Genomic DNA, 13,000 nt, shown 5'->3' on the forward strand with positions numbered 1-13,000 from the left:
TTAGAGTGTACAAGTAGGCGTGTGTTTGCTGATAGATGTGTGCGTGTCGGTTGGTGTGTTTGTGAGAGCTAGTATGTGTTGGGATATGAAGACAGGTGAGTGTGTGTCGGTGGGTAGGCCTATCCCGCAGTGGCGTAGCTAGGATTTTTTTCCCGGGGGCACTGGGGGGGGTCCTTGCTTTTTCAGGGGGGGGCACCGGCCATTTTTCCGGTGTGTGTGTTTGTGTCACAAGGGCGGATCCGACTTTCGCCAATAGGGGACGGGGCCCGAAATTATCTTCACCTATATTTTCCCTGATCAGTCACTTCTTACTTTTATTCTTATATAAAACAACATAAACATGAAATAATCTCATAAGCCTTATGAAAAGTGCGAGCGCGAAGCGCGAGCGATTTTTGTTTTTACTTTCATGTATTTTTTTTCCTGAAAATTTAATTTTCTGGGCAATGTTATGTGTGATCCTGAACAAGATTTGTATGTAACTAGATGGTTACTGCAAACGCCAATATATTTCAATAATGCGAGCGCGAAGCGCAAGCAATTTTTTTGACATTCAGACCTAAAAATTGGTCATTCTAATTTTTGTATTAATAAATGGGATAGGTATGTAACTAAACAAATGATGCGAGCGCGAAGTGCGAGAGGAAGAAAATTGAGATTTTAGACCTAAAAGCGGGACACTCTATTCATATTTTGTAAATCATAAATAGGATATAATCAATTGGGTTTCATTAATAATGCGATCGTGAAGCATGAGCAGACAATTGTTGATATTCTGATGTGAAACTGGATAATGTAAGTACATTTTACATAAAAAATATGCAGGCTATCGCGCATGTTTTAGATTTAGACCTATAATCAATGTGGGCATTCTGAATACATTTGTTTAAAGGAACATTATGGAATACACGTAGACAATATGAACTTGGCAAATCAAACAATATGACCACGCAGCGTGAGCTTAAAATGCTGATATGTAGACCATAAAACGGACATTTTACAGACCACTTAAATTTGTTAATGAAAAAAAATAATGAAAGCTCGATGTCCGAGCTAAAATATGTTTTGTATATTGACTTCAAAAACTTGCTCCATAACAGCCTATTGAACAAGATATGAATCTCATCGAACAAGTAATTCTGGCGCGAAGCGCAAGCAAAAATTTTATGTAGTAACATGAAAGATTTGTTTTTTAATTTGATTGATTGATTGATAACGAATTTATTCATTCCAAAATTTTAACAAAGTTACAAAGTAAAGCCAAATATAATATAACATTTTGAAATGAAATAGGAACCTTCTGGAAAGCAAAGCTCGTTATCGAAGGTTTCCTTCAATTGCAAGTCTTCCTTCTCTTTTTTTTTTTTCTTCTGTCTTTCTTCTTGTTTTCCTTTTTTCTTTTCTTCTTTCTCCTTTTTCTCTTTTTTTTTTGCTCTGCTAATTTTTTTCTGGGGGGGGGGGCACCTGGGGGGCACACCAGATCTCAGGGGGGCACGTGCCCCCAAGGCCCCCCGTAGCTACGCCACTGCCTATCGGTCAATTTTATATCTTAAAACATTTTTCTTTCGTTTGTTCTGTATTTAAATGAAAATTCAGTATAAATTCTGTATAACTTATTTGAGGTCATAGATTATCCGTTTTCCTCAATTAAAGGGATAATGTAGGCTGACGTAAATATGATTTGAACAGATAAAGAAAAATCAGACAAAGAAAACACTGAAAATTTGAACAAAATCGGACAAGGAATAACGAAGTTATCACATTTTAAAGATTTGCATTTTCCGATGAAACAGTTCTATTCATGTTTTCAAGAACATTGAATGAGCATATTGATGATGTCTTATCCCTACTTGTTCTTTTGTGTTTTATTATATGAAATTAGGTTTATTCATTTTTTTCCTCAAGACCTAAACAAAAATGATTGACAACTGATTGAATGCTAAGATATTCATTGCTGCAACTTGTTTCATTATACATGTTATAAGGGATACATTATTCACACATGTATGAAATAATGAAAAATTATTATTTCATGTAATAACATAAGAAAAAGGAAAGTGGGTATGTGGCATCATCAGCCTACCTAGTGAATATTTATGATGACGTGCATATAACCTTTTTTCACAAAATATTGCTAAACTTTGAAATTCAATAACTTTGTTATTTGTGTTCCGATTTTGATGAATTTTTCGACATTTTGCTCTGTGAATTTTACTTTATTTATTCAGATATAAATATTTTCAGCCTGGAGCATCCCTTTAATTACAACTTATCCAACCGTGGCCTACAGTTTGTAGATCCCATCATATTTCACTGACTTAAATTAAGCTTTTACCTTGTCACTCGACTGATTGTATAGGCCTACTTCTCAGTTGTTTATACTTTAATAGTTATGCATTATTGTTGCTGCTTTTTAATGTCAATTGGAATGTCAATGAGAAATATAAAAATAAATGAAATAAAGAATTGTGTATTGGATGGTGTGTTAGAAGGTAAATAGAGTGGTCGATGTTTGCGTGTGAGTGGGTGGATATTGGTGTGCGTGGGTGATGTTTTGGATGGTGTATATAAATCCATTGGTCTAGTGGTAGTGGTCAAGTGTGTATCCGTGATTAAACACGTGAAACTCCTTGGTTCGATACGCAGCATGGCATTTTTGCCCGTGAATGAGGTATTTTTCAACAATGCTATTTCATTGGTAATAATAACCTTATCAATAAATGAATCAATAAAGAAATTAAGAAATTCCTTAAAAGGCATATCTAAATCAATGCAAACATTCAATTTCAATTCAACTCAATTCCTTATTCCATTTCCATTAAAAGCATAATACAAAGTAATATAAAATAATACAAATCAAATACAATTTTACAAAATTAAATGAATAGATAAATAAATAGATTGATAAACAAGCCAAAAACAAAAATTAATTCATAATGAAAAAGGGAAAGTTTTGATATATAAATGAATTAATTAATAGGAATGAATTATCAATCAAAGAATAAATAAAAAGAAAATAGATTAATAGATAAATAAAGAATAAACAGATACAGCTGAATGTTGTTCATTGATGTTACCATCCATATTATTAATAAAGATTCAAATGCCTCTTGTATATTAATTCTCTTGATCTCAGCGCAAATTAACAAGCGCATTTTCAATCAAATTTATATTTATTCGTCAACATGTTTCATTTCAATAGCATAATGGATTGATACAATAATGTGCTCTTCCATTCGTGTGCTTTTTCGTGGGTATTGTCTGGCTTTTTAATCGTGATAGGATTATGCACATACTTTCTGAGTGAGATGGGCGTGTATAGTAGTTGGAACCAGGTGGTCATGTTGCAGAAAGTGATGTATTCAATCGCAACACAAAAAATCAAACGAAAGTTGTCGTGAAACCTGTCCGATCTGAGCATTAAAGGACTCGGGACACGTGCGACCCTTGAGTTTTGCCCATCACCCCTCTTTTGCAGGTGGACCCTAGACCTCAAACAATCAATTAAAAGATGGCCTTTCCTGTAAAGGATTTAATACATGAGCAAGAAAATTTACCCACATTGTGCTGCACCCAACCCAGGTGAGGTGAATGGGTACCCGGCAGGATTCATTCCTTGAAATGCACTGAGCGATAAAAGGCTGCTTGCGCTAAAGCTGGTGGAAATAATAATGCGCCTCGGAATAGATTATATCTAGATAGATAGCGCAATTATTGTTATTATTATTATTTCCATTGTCCACAACTTGATGTTCTGTTGGTATATTAAACAGCAACCGGACTTCTTCCAGAAATCTAGGGTTATTGTTCTATATTCTATCAAATGGGTCCTCTTCTCATTGTTCACTTCTCTTTTCTAATTCAAGACCTTCCGTAGGATATGAGCTGTTACAAGCAAGCTTGCCTTCTGTATCGTTTCAAAGGACACCTCGACTCCTAGAACAGCCAGAAAGCTTCTGTGTCTTGATGTCACTGTTCCTAGGGCTCCGATGACTATTGGTACCACCTTCGTCTTCACCTTCCATATCCTTCTCAGCTCCCATGCCAGATCGTTATACTTCTGGATCTTTTCTTCCTCTTTACGCCAAGCTCTGCAGTCTCCCGGAATCGCATTATCTATGATGAGACATTCCTTATCCTTCTTCCTTAAGAGAACGATGTCTGGTCGTCTAGCTTCAATAACCTTGTCTGTCTGGATATTAAAATCCCATAAAAGTTTTACATCGTCGTTCTCTACTACAGGCTCTGCCCGATTTTCGTACCATTTTTCTGCATGGGGTAAATGGTACTTCTTGGCCAGACCCCAATGAACTGCAGCTGCTACTCTGTCGTGCCTTCCTTTGTACTCAGTCTGTGCCATTTTGCTGCATTCACTCACCAGATGAGACACCGTTTCGTCTTTGTCATGACACATTTTACATGAGGGAGATGTATGCTCCTTTTCAACTTTGGCTCTTCGGTAATTTGTTCTAATTGCTTGGTCCTGAGCAGCAACTAGCATACTTTCCGTCTCCTTCTTTAAACTTCCTCGTTTCAGCCACTGCCAACTCTCTGGTCCAGCAAACTCCTCTGTCTGTCTTAAATGCTGTCCGTGCATCACCTTCTCTTTCCATCCTTCCAGTCTCATTTTCCTTTGATCAGCCTTCATCTGTTTCGCTGTCATTTCCTTTCCTTTCCTCATCGACTCTTTGACTGCAGTCATGATAGTATCCATCTGGCCTTCAATATAGCAGTATAGGCTTTGTTCCTCATATCTTACAGTCTCCTCTATTCCAGCCAGACCACGTCCTCCCTTCTCTCTTGACACATAAAGTCTATCTACATCAGACTTTGGGTGAAACATCCCATGCATAGTTAGCAGCATCCTTGTCTTCCTGTCCAAGTGTTCGAGTTCAAGCTTGTTCCATTCAACTATGCCAGCAGCATATCTCACTAGCGCTACTGCTAACAGCCTTCACCATGTTTCCATCATTCAGTTTGGATTTGAGCACCTTCCCGGCACCTTCCTAATTCTCCTGATATACTCTGCCTCAATCTTCTTTTTTATTTCTTGATGTTTTAACTGATCTGCCTCTAGTATTCCCAGATATTTATAGCTACAACCGTTTTCGATTGATCTGATCTCTTGTCCGTTCGGCATTTGGAAGCTGTTGTCATTGGCTGGCTTACCTCTCTTGAGAGTAATCATTGCACATTTATCTAACCCAAACTGCATACCGATGTCTTCGCTGAAGATCCGCACAGTGTTGATGACAGACTCCAAGTCACTTTTTGTCTTACCAAACAGCTTCGAATCGTCCATGTATAATAGATGGTTGATTTTTGCCTTGCTCTTGAACTCGTATCATAGCCTGGATCTTCTGAGCACCTTAGTTAATGGTGTCATTGCCATCACAAACATCAATTGAGATAGACTATCTCCCTGAAAGATTCCTCTCTTGATACCCACCTCTCCAAGCACTTCACCATTACTTTCTAACTTAGTTCTCCATCTCGCCATACTTGTAATGAGGAACCTTCTGATATTGTCTGCTACCCCCAACATTTCCATAGACTCGATGATCCAAGATTGCGGAACCATGTCGTATGCTTTCTTGTAGTCAATCCATGCCATTGCGAGGTTCGTATTTCTTTTCTTGCTGTCTTTCATAATTCCTTTGTCGATGCATAGTTGTTCTTATGTTCCTCTACTTCCTTTTCTACATCCCTTCTGTTCCCATGGTAGTATGTCTTGATCGTCCAGGTGGTGATATATTTCTTCTGATATTATGCCAGTCAGTAACTTCCAGAGAATCGGCAAGCAGGTAATTGGACGGTAGTTTGACGGAATGTTGCCTTTGGTAGGATCCTTTGGGATGAGAACCGTTCTTCCTTTTGTCATCCAATCAGGGGGGTTACCATTCACGACAATCTCGCTCATTTGCATGCTCAGCCTTTCATGAAGATTTGTGAACCTTTTAACCCAGAAAGCTTGCACACCGTCTGGACCGGCAGTTTTCCATGGCGCCATTTTCCGAATGATCTTTTCTAGCTTGCTTTTGTTGATGGTCAGATCATCCTGTGCAACTATAGTTACACATTCTTCGTTGTTTTCAACCACATAGCTTCTCGGTTGTGATTGTGTGGTTGGCTCCAAATGTTGCTCCAGAAGGCAACTGCTGCAGCTGGATCTGGTGGTGGAACTTCGTCTTTCATATTTCCATTTATTTCTTGGTAGAACCTCTTCTGGTTGTTCTCAAACAAGGAATTCTGTCTATACTGTGACACTCGATCGGTGTACCTCTTTACTTTTGCTGTAGTGCTTGTTATTCTTTGTTTTAGTTCCTCCACGACGGTCTTCCTTTCCTTCTTATACTGTACTTCTCCTCAAGGTACTTAAATTCATTGATATCTGCTTTGCCAAGGTTTATCTCTCTCAGTCTTGATAGGTCTGTCCTCCATCCCTTTATCCGATTATCGAGTCTCCTTTTCCATGGTGGTAGGCAGTGCTTCCTTGTGTTCTCCTGTTTTCTTACACCTAACCTCTCTGTTACCAGAACTGCTCCAGCATATATGAGATCATTAGTATCCCCAATACTGTCTGAACTGATAAACTTCATAATATCGTTGACTTTCTGAGTTTCTATCAGAAGTTTCTCTCTTGGTATTCTCTTCAGATTAGGAGGGATGGGGCGCTCTCCTTGTGTTAACCCCTCTTTTATCTCCAATAATATCATCTTTATCTCTTCCTGCTCTTCATCAAATCTGTTAGTGGTTGGATCCAATTCTCTTTGAAATTGAGCTGTTGCTTCTGTCTGCTCTTCTCTTCCCGGTCTGAGTACTTCCTCCTGCTCATCTCTCACAGGTTCATAGACATTTCTTCTGATCCCTTCCCTCTCAACTTCAGTCAGTAACTCATTCTTTTGGATCACACGTACCTGATCTGCAAGTCTTTGCTCTGATGTTGGGGTTGGGAAAAGACTCTTTCCTGGTCAGGTCTGCTCTCATAATAACATTCCATGACATTCATATTGTCTCTTCTGCTCCATTCTCTTCTTGTTGAAGTTTTTGGTCCAGTAGAAGATTGACGACTGGATCCTGCCTGAGCCTCCACATAATCCATACCGGGCGCGAGCGAACTATGCAAGCTAGTACTCTCGTTTTCGCCGTTAACGTTTGTATTCAAATCTGTATTCATCATTTGCATGAGTGATATGTGCCGTATCCCTGGTTCGGGGAAAAGAGTTGGCGTTACCCTGGAACTTTACAATTAGAGTGTAAAAAGTTTGTTCAGCTGGACCCTTTATCTCCCAAAGTATCTCGGTTCTCCACCATCATAATCACCTCCTTTCATTGTTCTACGTCACTCAAAGTAGCGCGTAATAATGGTTGCCATCAAGCCAGCGTAGTATCATCTACTTGTTATCGTGCGCGCTTCTCGAATAACAACTTTCTCTGAAATCTCGATAAAAAAAACATCATGAAACTTACGGATATATGTCCTAATTATTCTCTAAATGCTAATCACGGTACTCCATCGGGTTCCTGGTGTTGTATTGCATCTGCTGATATAAATTTCCTTCCACAAATCGTGAGATAAACAGTAAAATGATGGGTAAATACGGGAGCAACTTTTTAACACGTCCGTTCAGTAAGGATTTGCGCCCTCTATTATTATTATTATTATTATTATTATATTTATTATCATTATTATTATTATTATCATTATTGTTATTCTCTGAAATCTCGATAAAAAAACATCATGAAACTTACGGATATATGTCCTAATTATTCTCTAAATGCTAATCACGGTACTCCATCGGGTTTCTGGTGTTGTATTGCATCTGCTGATGAAATTTCCTTCCACAAATCGTGAGATAAACAGTTAAATGATGGGTAAATACGGGAGCAACTTTTTAACACGTCCGTTCAGTAAGGATTTGCGCCCTCTATTATTATTATTATTATTATTATTATTATATTTATTATCATTATTATTATTATTATCATTATTGTTATTATCTTTATTAACTATCATCATTATTATTATTATTAATTATTGCTATTAATATTGTTAATAGGATTATACACTTATTTTCTGAGTGAGATGGGCGTATATAATAATAATGTTATTGATTACTATTATTATCATTACTATTATTATTATTATCATTATCATTGTTATCTGCTCATAGGTTAGATTTAGCGTAGGACCTACAACTAGAACGCACGAAAACATGGAGTTATCAATGTCTCAATTGTGGCTGATATGATAATCATTTCTTCTCTTTATGGTAGCTATTACAGAGACGTCTGGTGCAATGTCATTACCAATCAAGCGAACATGTCGAGAATTTAATTAAGCTAATGTTGACTGCATGACTGCACATGGCGAAAAAAGAAATCGATGGCTGCGCTACACCGAAATGTAAATTTATCTATTTAATGACCCGGGAGACTGCGTTTTTTGTAATTTCGGTTGGTTTCCATACAACCAAACCTATATAAAGCCCCGTTCACAATTGGTATTCGACCTTTTGGTCGCACGGCAGGCTGCAACAGGCATCAATTGGTATATATCTCATAAGATCGCAGAAAGGCTGTCGGACAACAAAAGCGACCATTTAACACCAGTGCACGAGCAAGTCGCATTCACAATTGCTCGCTAGCGCACGTGCAAATGTTGCAACATAGGCGGATCCAGGGGCCGAGGGGTCCGGGCCCCCCTATTGGCGAAGGAAAAAAAGGAAATCAAGAAAAGAAGGGAAAAGAGATGAGGAAGAAGAAAAGGAAAAATAAGAGGAGGAATTAAGACGTGTGAATAAAAAAGATGAGGGGAAGACTTGGAAATAAAAAAAAGTTCATGTCACCATAAAATAGAATTCGCTAGGGCTTCGAGCTCGCATTGCTTGTTAGGTGTTTTACATAATTATCTTGCTCAATATCGACCTTAAATATCAAGTTTTGATGCCAACCTACACAAAACACATTTCAGCTCGGAAATATAACTTTAACTATTTTGTTTGATTTACAAATTTGTCCCTTGTCTCTATCAGTTTCATCCGTTGATGAATACAACCATCCTTGATGCGAGCGGTTTTTCTATATATGATATATGGCGTAATTTATGGAGAGACCCGGGCGTGTTCCGTTTCCCCAAAATCTATGGAGATGGAGTGTTGCGAGGTAATGAGAACCATTGGCGGCGGAAGCCAAAAATTTTAGGAGGGGACAACCCAAGAAAAAAATTTGACAAGCAAAAAAAAAAAAAAAAAAGGTTCTCAACCTAAAAATTTTAGGGGGGACGCGTAGGAAAATAAATTGACAAGCAAAAAAAAAAAAAAAAAAAAAAAAAAAGGTCATCATCAACTACAAATTTAGGGGGGACCGTCCCCTCCTCCTCAAATTTAGGGGGGACACGTCCCCCCCGTCCCCCCCGCTTCCGCCGCCTATGATGAGAACAGGTTAACTATCGTAATTGTAGATTCTCTATGGGGTGATTTAGAATATGAAAAATGATCAACTCGTTCTACGCGCTCGCATAAAATTTTTAGTTTAGATACCCATTCTGTTCATGATTATCAAAAGTGCTTAGAATGTCTAAATTTTAGGTCAGAATATCAAACATTTTCACATCAATTGTGTAGATAGATACCCATCTTGTTCGTCGTCACAATAGTGCTTTAATCAATCTCCAGTTTTGTGTTGGAATATAAAGAAAATTCAGCTTGCGCTACGCGGTCGCATAAATCGTTAGATACCCATCCTGTTCGATGATCCAAAGTGCTTAGAATGTCAAAATTTAGGTCAGGTTATCAAAAAGTTTACAGGGTGTGCTTTGCGCTTGCATGAAAGGTTTATTGACATACTATCCTGTTCATGAGGGGTGCATTTTTTCTCCAAAAGTACACAATTGCACACGGGGTGCAAAATCCGGTAAATGCGCCTGTTTTGTTGAATAGCTCATCATGTTTGTAAGAAAAATTAAGATGTGCTTAAAACTACAGACTTTACCCCTTAAACAAAAAAATATGTTTTTTAAACAGCTTTTATCAACCGACTGGGAAAATACAGGTGAAAATATTTGTTCTGTCCCCCTCCCCCCTCCCCTAAATTTGTATGCTTCCGCCGCCAATGTAATGTACAGACCTAGTTGCGTACCATGGGTCACGGCATTGGGGAAGGGCACCATCAAAGTGTTTGGAATGTCAAATTTTAGGTCAGGTTAGCACAAATTTTCAGCTTGCGCTTCGCAAGGTTTATTTAGATACCTTGGGTCACGGCATTGGGGAGGGGCACCAGCAAAAATTTCGAGACACTTAGTGGGCGCGCGATGCGCGTAAAATTGCCAGGTTTTAATACCTAACTTACAGAGATATTTTAAGGACTGTGCCATTAAACTTATATGTGTCTCACTGATCAAGTAATGCGAGCGCCAAGTGCGAGCTGAAATTGTTTCATATTCAGACGTAAAAATGACTTTATAATCAAATATTTGTTATCATGATACATACATGTCTCACTAAACAAGCAATGCGAGCGCGAAGCGGGAGCTGAAATTTTTGGATATATATTGACCCCAAACAGGACATTTTAAGGACCATTTTTTAGGAATTCATGAAGAGCATACGTATCTCATCATAGTAATCTAATGCGAGCTCTCTCTCTCTCTCTTTATAGCTGATCCCTCCACTATTATGGAGATTCCTAGGGTCCAAGGAAAACAGATTTGTTCCATATACACTGTCAATCTGGCTTAGGAAGTTTGAACACTATCAGAACGGAATACGTCAATTTTGTGGAGGAAAAAGAGAGATAATAGAAGTATATTATTGTGCACTTCTTTGGGCAAACAAGAGTGAAATGGTACAAGGGTAGCCTGAGTAAAGTCCTGTGGGTTGGCATTGACATATAGATCGACACATGATGGGAAGTCCACAAGGCAGTCCTTAACTTTGCCAATAAACACTTGACGGAGATGGTCGAGGTTGGGACACTGCCACGTAAAATGTTCCACATTCTCGTCAGCAGATTACATAGAGAGCAAGTGCGACTGGTTGATTTCTTCAGCGTGAAAAGCGCTTGCTGGTTTTGTTAGAATTACAGCTTAGCACATGAGGCAAAATATGACTGAAAAAAATTCCGGCGGCCCCATATCCAAAAGCAACTTATACTGCTTTTACATCAAGATACGGTCGATTGGTAGGGGAAGGTGGGGTAAGTTGTGACACTTTTTGCTTTTTGCATGTTAGAATTGATATCATTAATGATCTTGAAGAAATAATTACCTTGCCTTCAAAACTAATTCTTCTGATATATTTTTCACCTATATATAAATGTCTTCCACACACTGAAAGTTACTGTCACCATTGAAAAAAGAGATGTCAAATTGCTCGACTTGCCCCATCTATGGGGTAGGTTGAGCCACAAACAACTATGTACAAAATGCATGGGGAAGAACCACCTTGTCATTTTTTTATTTAAAGTCTTTTCACTTGCTTATTCTCTATATATACCAACATCCTCTAAAAGGAAAAGAAGAGTCAGGTAAATTTGCTATTTTCTGCCTGCATATCGATGGATTTTTAAGGTTTCTCTTTTTTATATATAAACATTACCATAAGAATTACCATGGCTCAACTTGCCCCATGTTGGTTTGCTCAACTTACCCCAGTCCTAACCTAATGCGATAATGTCGCATCCACACATTTCTTATGCATCCACCATGTAAAAAACTACAAGAATGAAGATCCATACCTGGGCTAACAATGTTATTCTTATCTACTTATTTCATTTAAAGACGTGCGCGTGTAAAAAGCACTTTTCTATTTCACACCATTTTGGAGCTGAAATTTGTATTTTTCCCTCTAAAAAGTACTTTTTGTTTCAAAGTTGAAAACGATGTGGGATTTGAACCCATGACCCTAAGTTCTGAAGTCTGGAGACTAATCCACTGGGCCACAACGCTCCAATCATAATAATTATAATAATAATAATCCGCATTTATATAGCGCTTAATACATCGGAACGACGTCTCTAAGCACTTTACAGACATATTACCCCGGTCATCGGATCCTTGCATGCCCGCATACAATGTATTCCCCATTCTCCACTCCCTGGGTAGCATTCCAACAAGAGTTCCGAGACTCAATTGCTAGGCATACTACATATAGGCTTTCACATCCTACCGGGTTCCCATTTAACACCTGGGTGGAGAGTGGCAAAGTGTGGATTAACGCCTTGCCAAAGGACAATAGGCCATGGTGGGATTCGAACACACGACCCTCTGATTACAAGGCGAGAGTCAGAACCGCTACACCACGACGCTTCCACGACGTGCTTTCACACCGCCGTCAAAATTTGGTCTGGCCCAGAGCCGGAAGCGGAAGTAGAGATAGCGCGTGGGCATGAATGGGTGGTCATTGCATTTCGATCGGCCGCTGAGTACGATGTGCTTTCACATCAAGCTCTCATCGGATGTGATCAGTCGCTAAAGTACCTCTCAGACCGTTATTAGCGATGGATAGTTTTTTTTTCTTCTTTTTTTTTACAATCTGACGCTGAGTACGAAGAAATGCTTTCACATCATGATTTCATCGGTCGCTGGGTACGGTCGCAGCGACCATACCCAGAAACCGTACCTTGATGTGAAAGTAGCATTAGTGAGGGTGAAGATTGTTTTATTTGTGTCACGGTTTATTCTCCACTAACAGACGAGGGCGCTCTTTCATTCATGTTGCATTGAAATATGGAGAGCCGTTCTTCATGTCAAAATATTTATATTATAGAGTGCGTCCCAGCAAAAAAAACGAAACCGGAATTAAACGATGATTTATCATAACTTAATCACAAATACAATAGACAAATGACCTACCAATGTAAAGCTTAGAATCTCCTCTTTCATTTGATATTACTTAGATTATTCCTTATTCACGCATGAGTGAGCAAAAACAATTTGAAGAAAGGATCTGAATTTCAAAAAGAAAATCACACGCCTAAAAAGTTAAATACCTGCTATTTT

The sequence above is a fragment of the Lytechinus variegatus genome, chromosome 16 (assembly GCF_018143015.1).
Source record: "Lytechinus variegatus isolate NC3 chromosome 16, Lvar_3.0, whole genome shotgun sequence".
Classification (NCBI taxonomy): Eukaryota; Metazoa; Echinodermata; class Echinoidea; order Temnopleuroida; family Toxopneustidae; genus Lytechinus; species Lytechinus variegatus.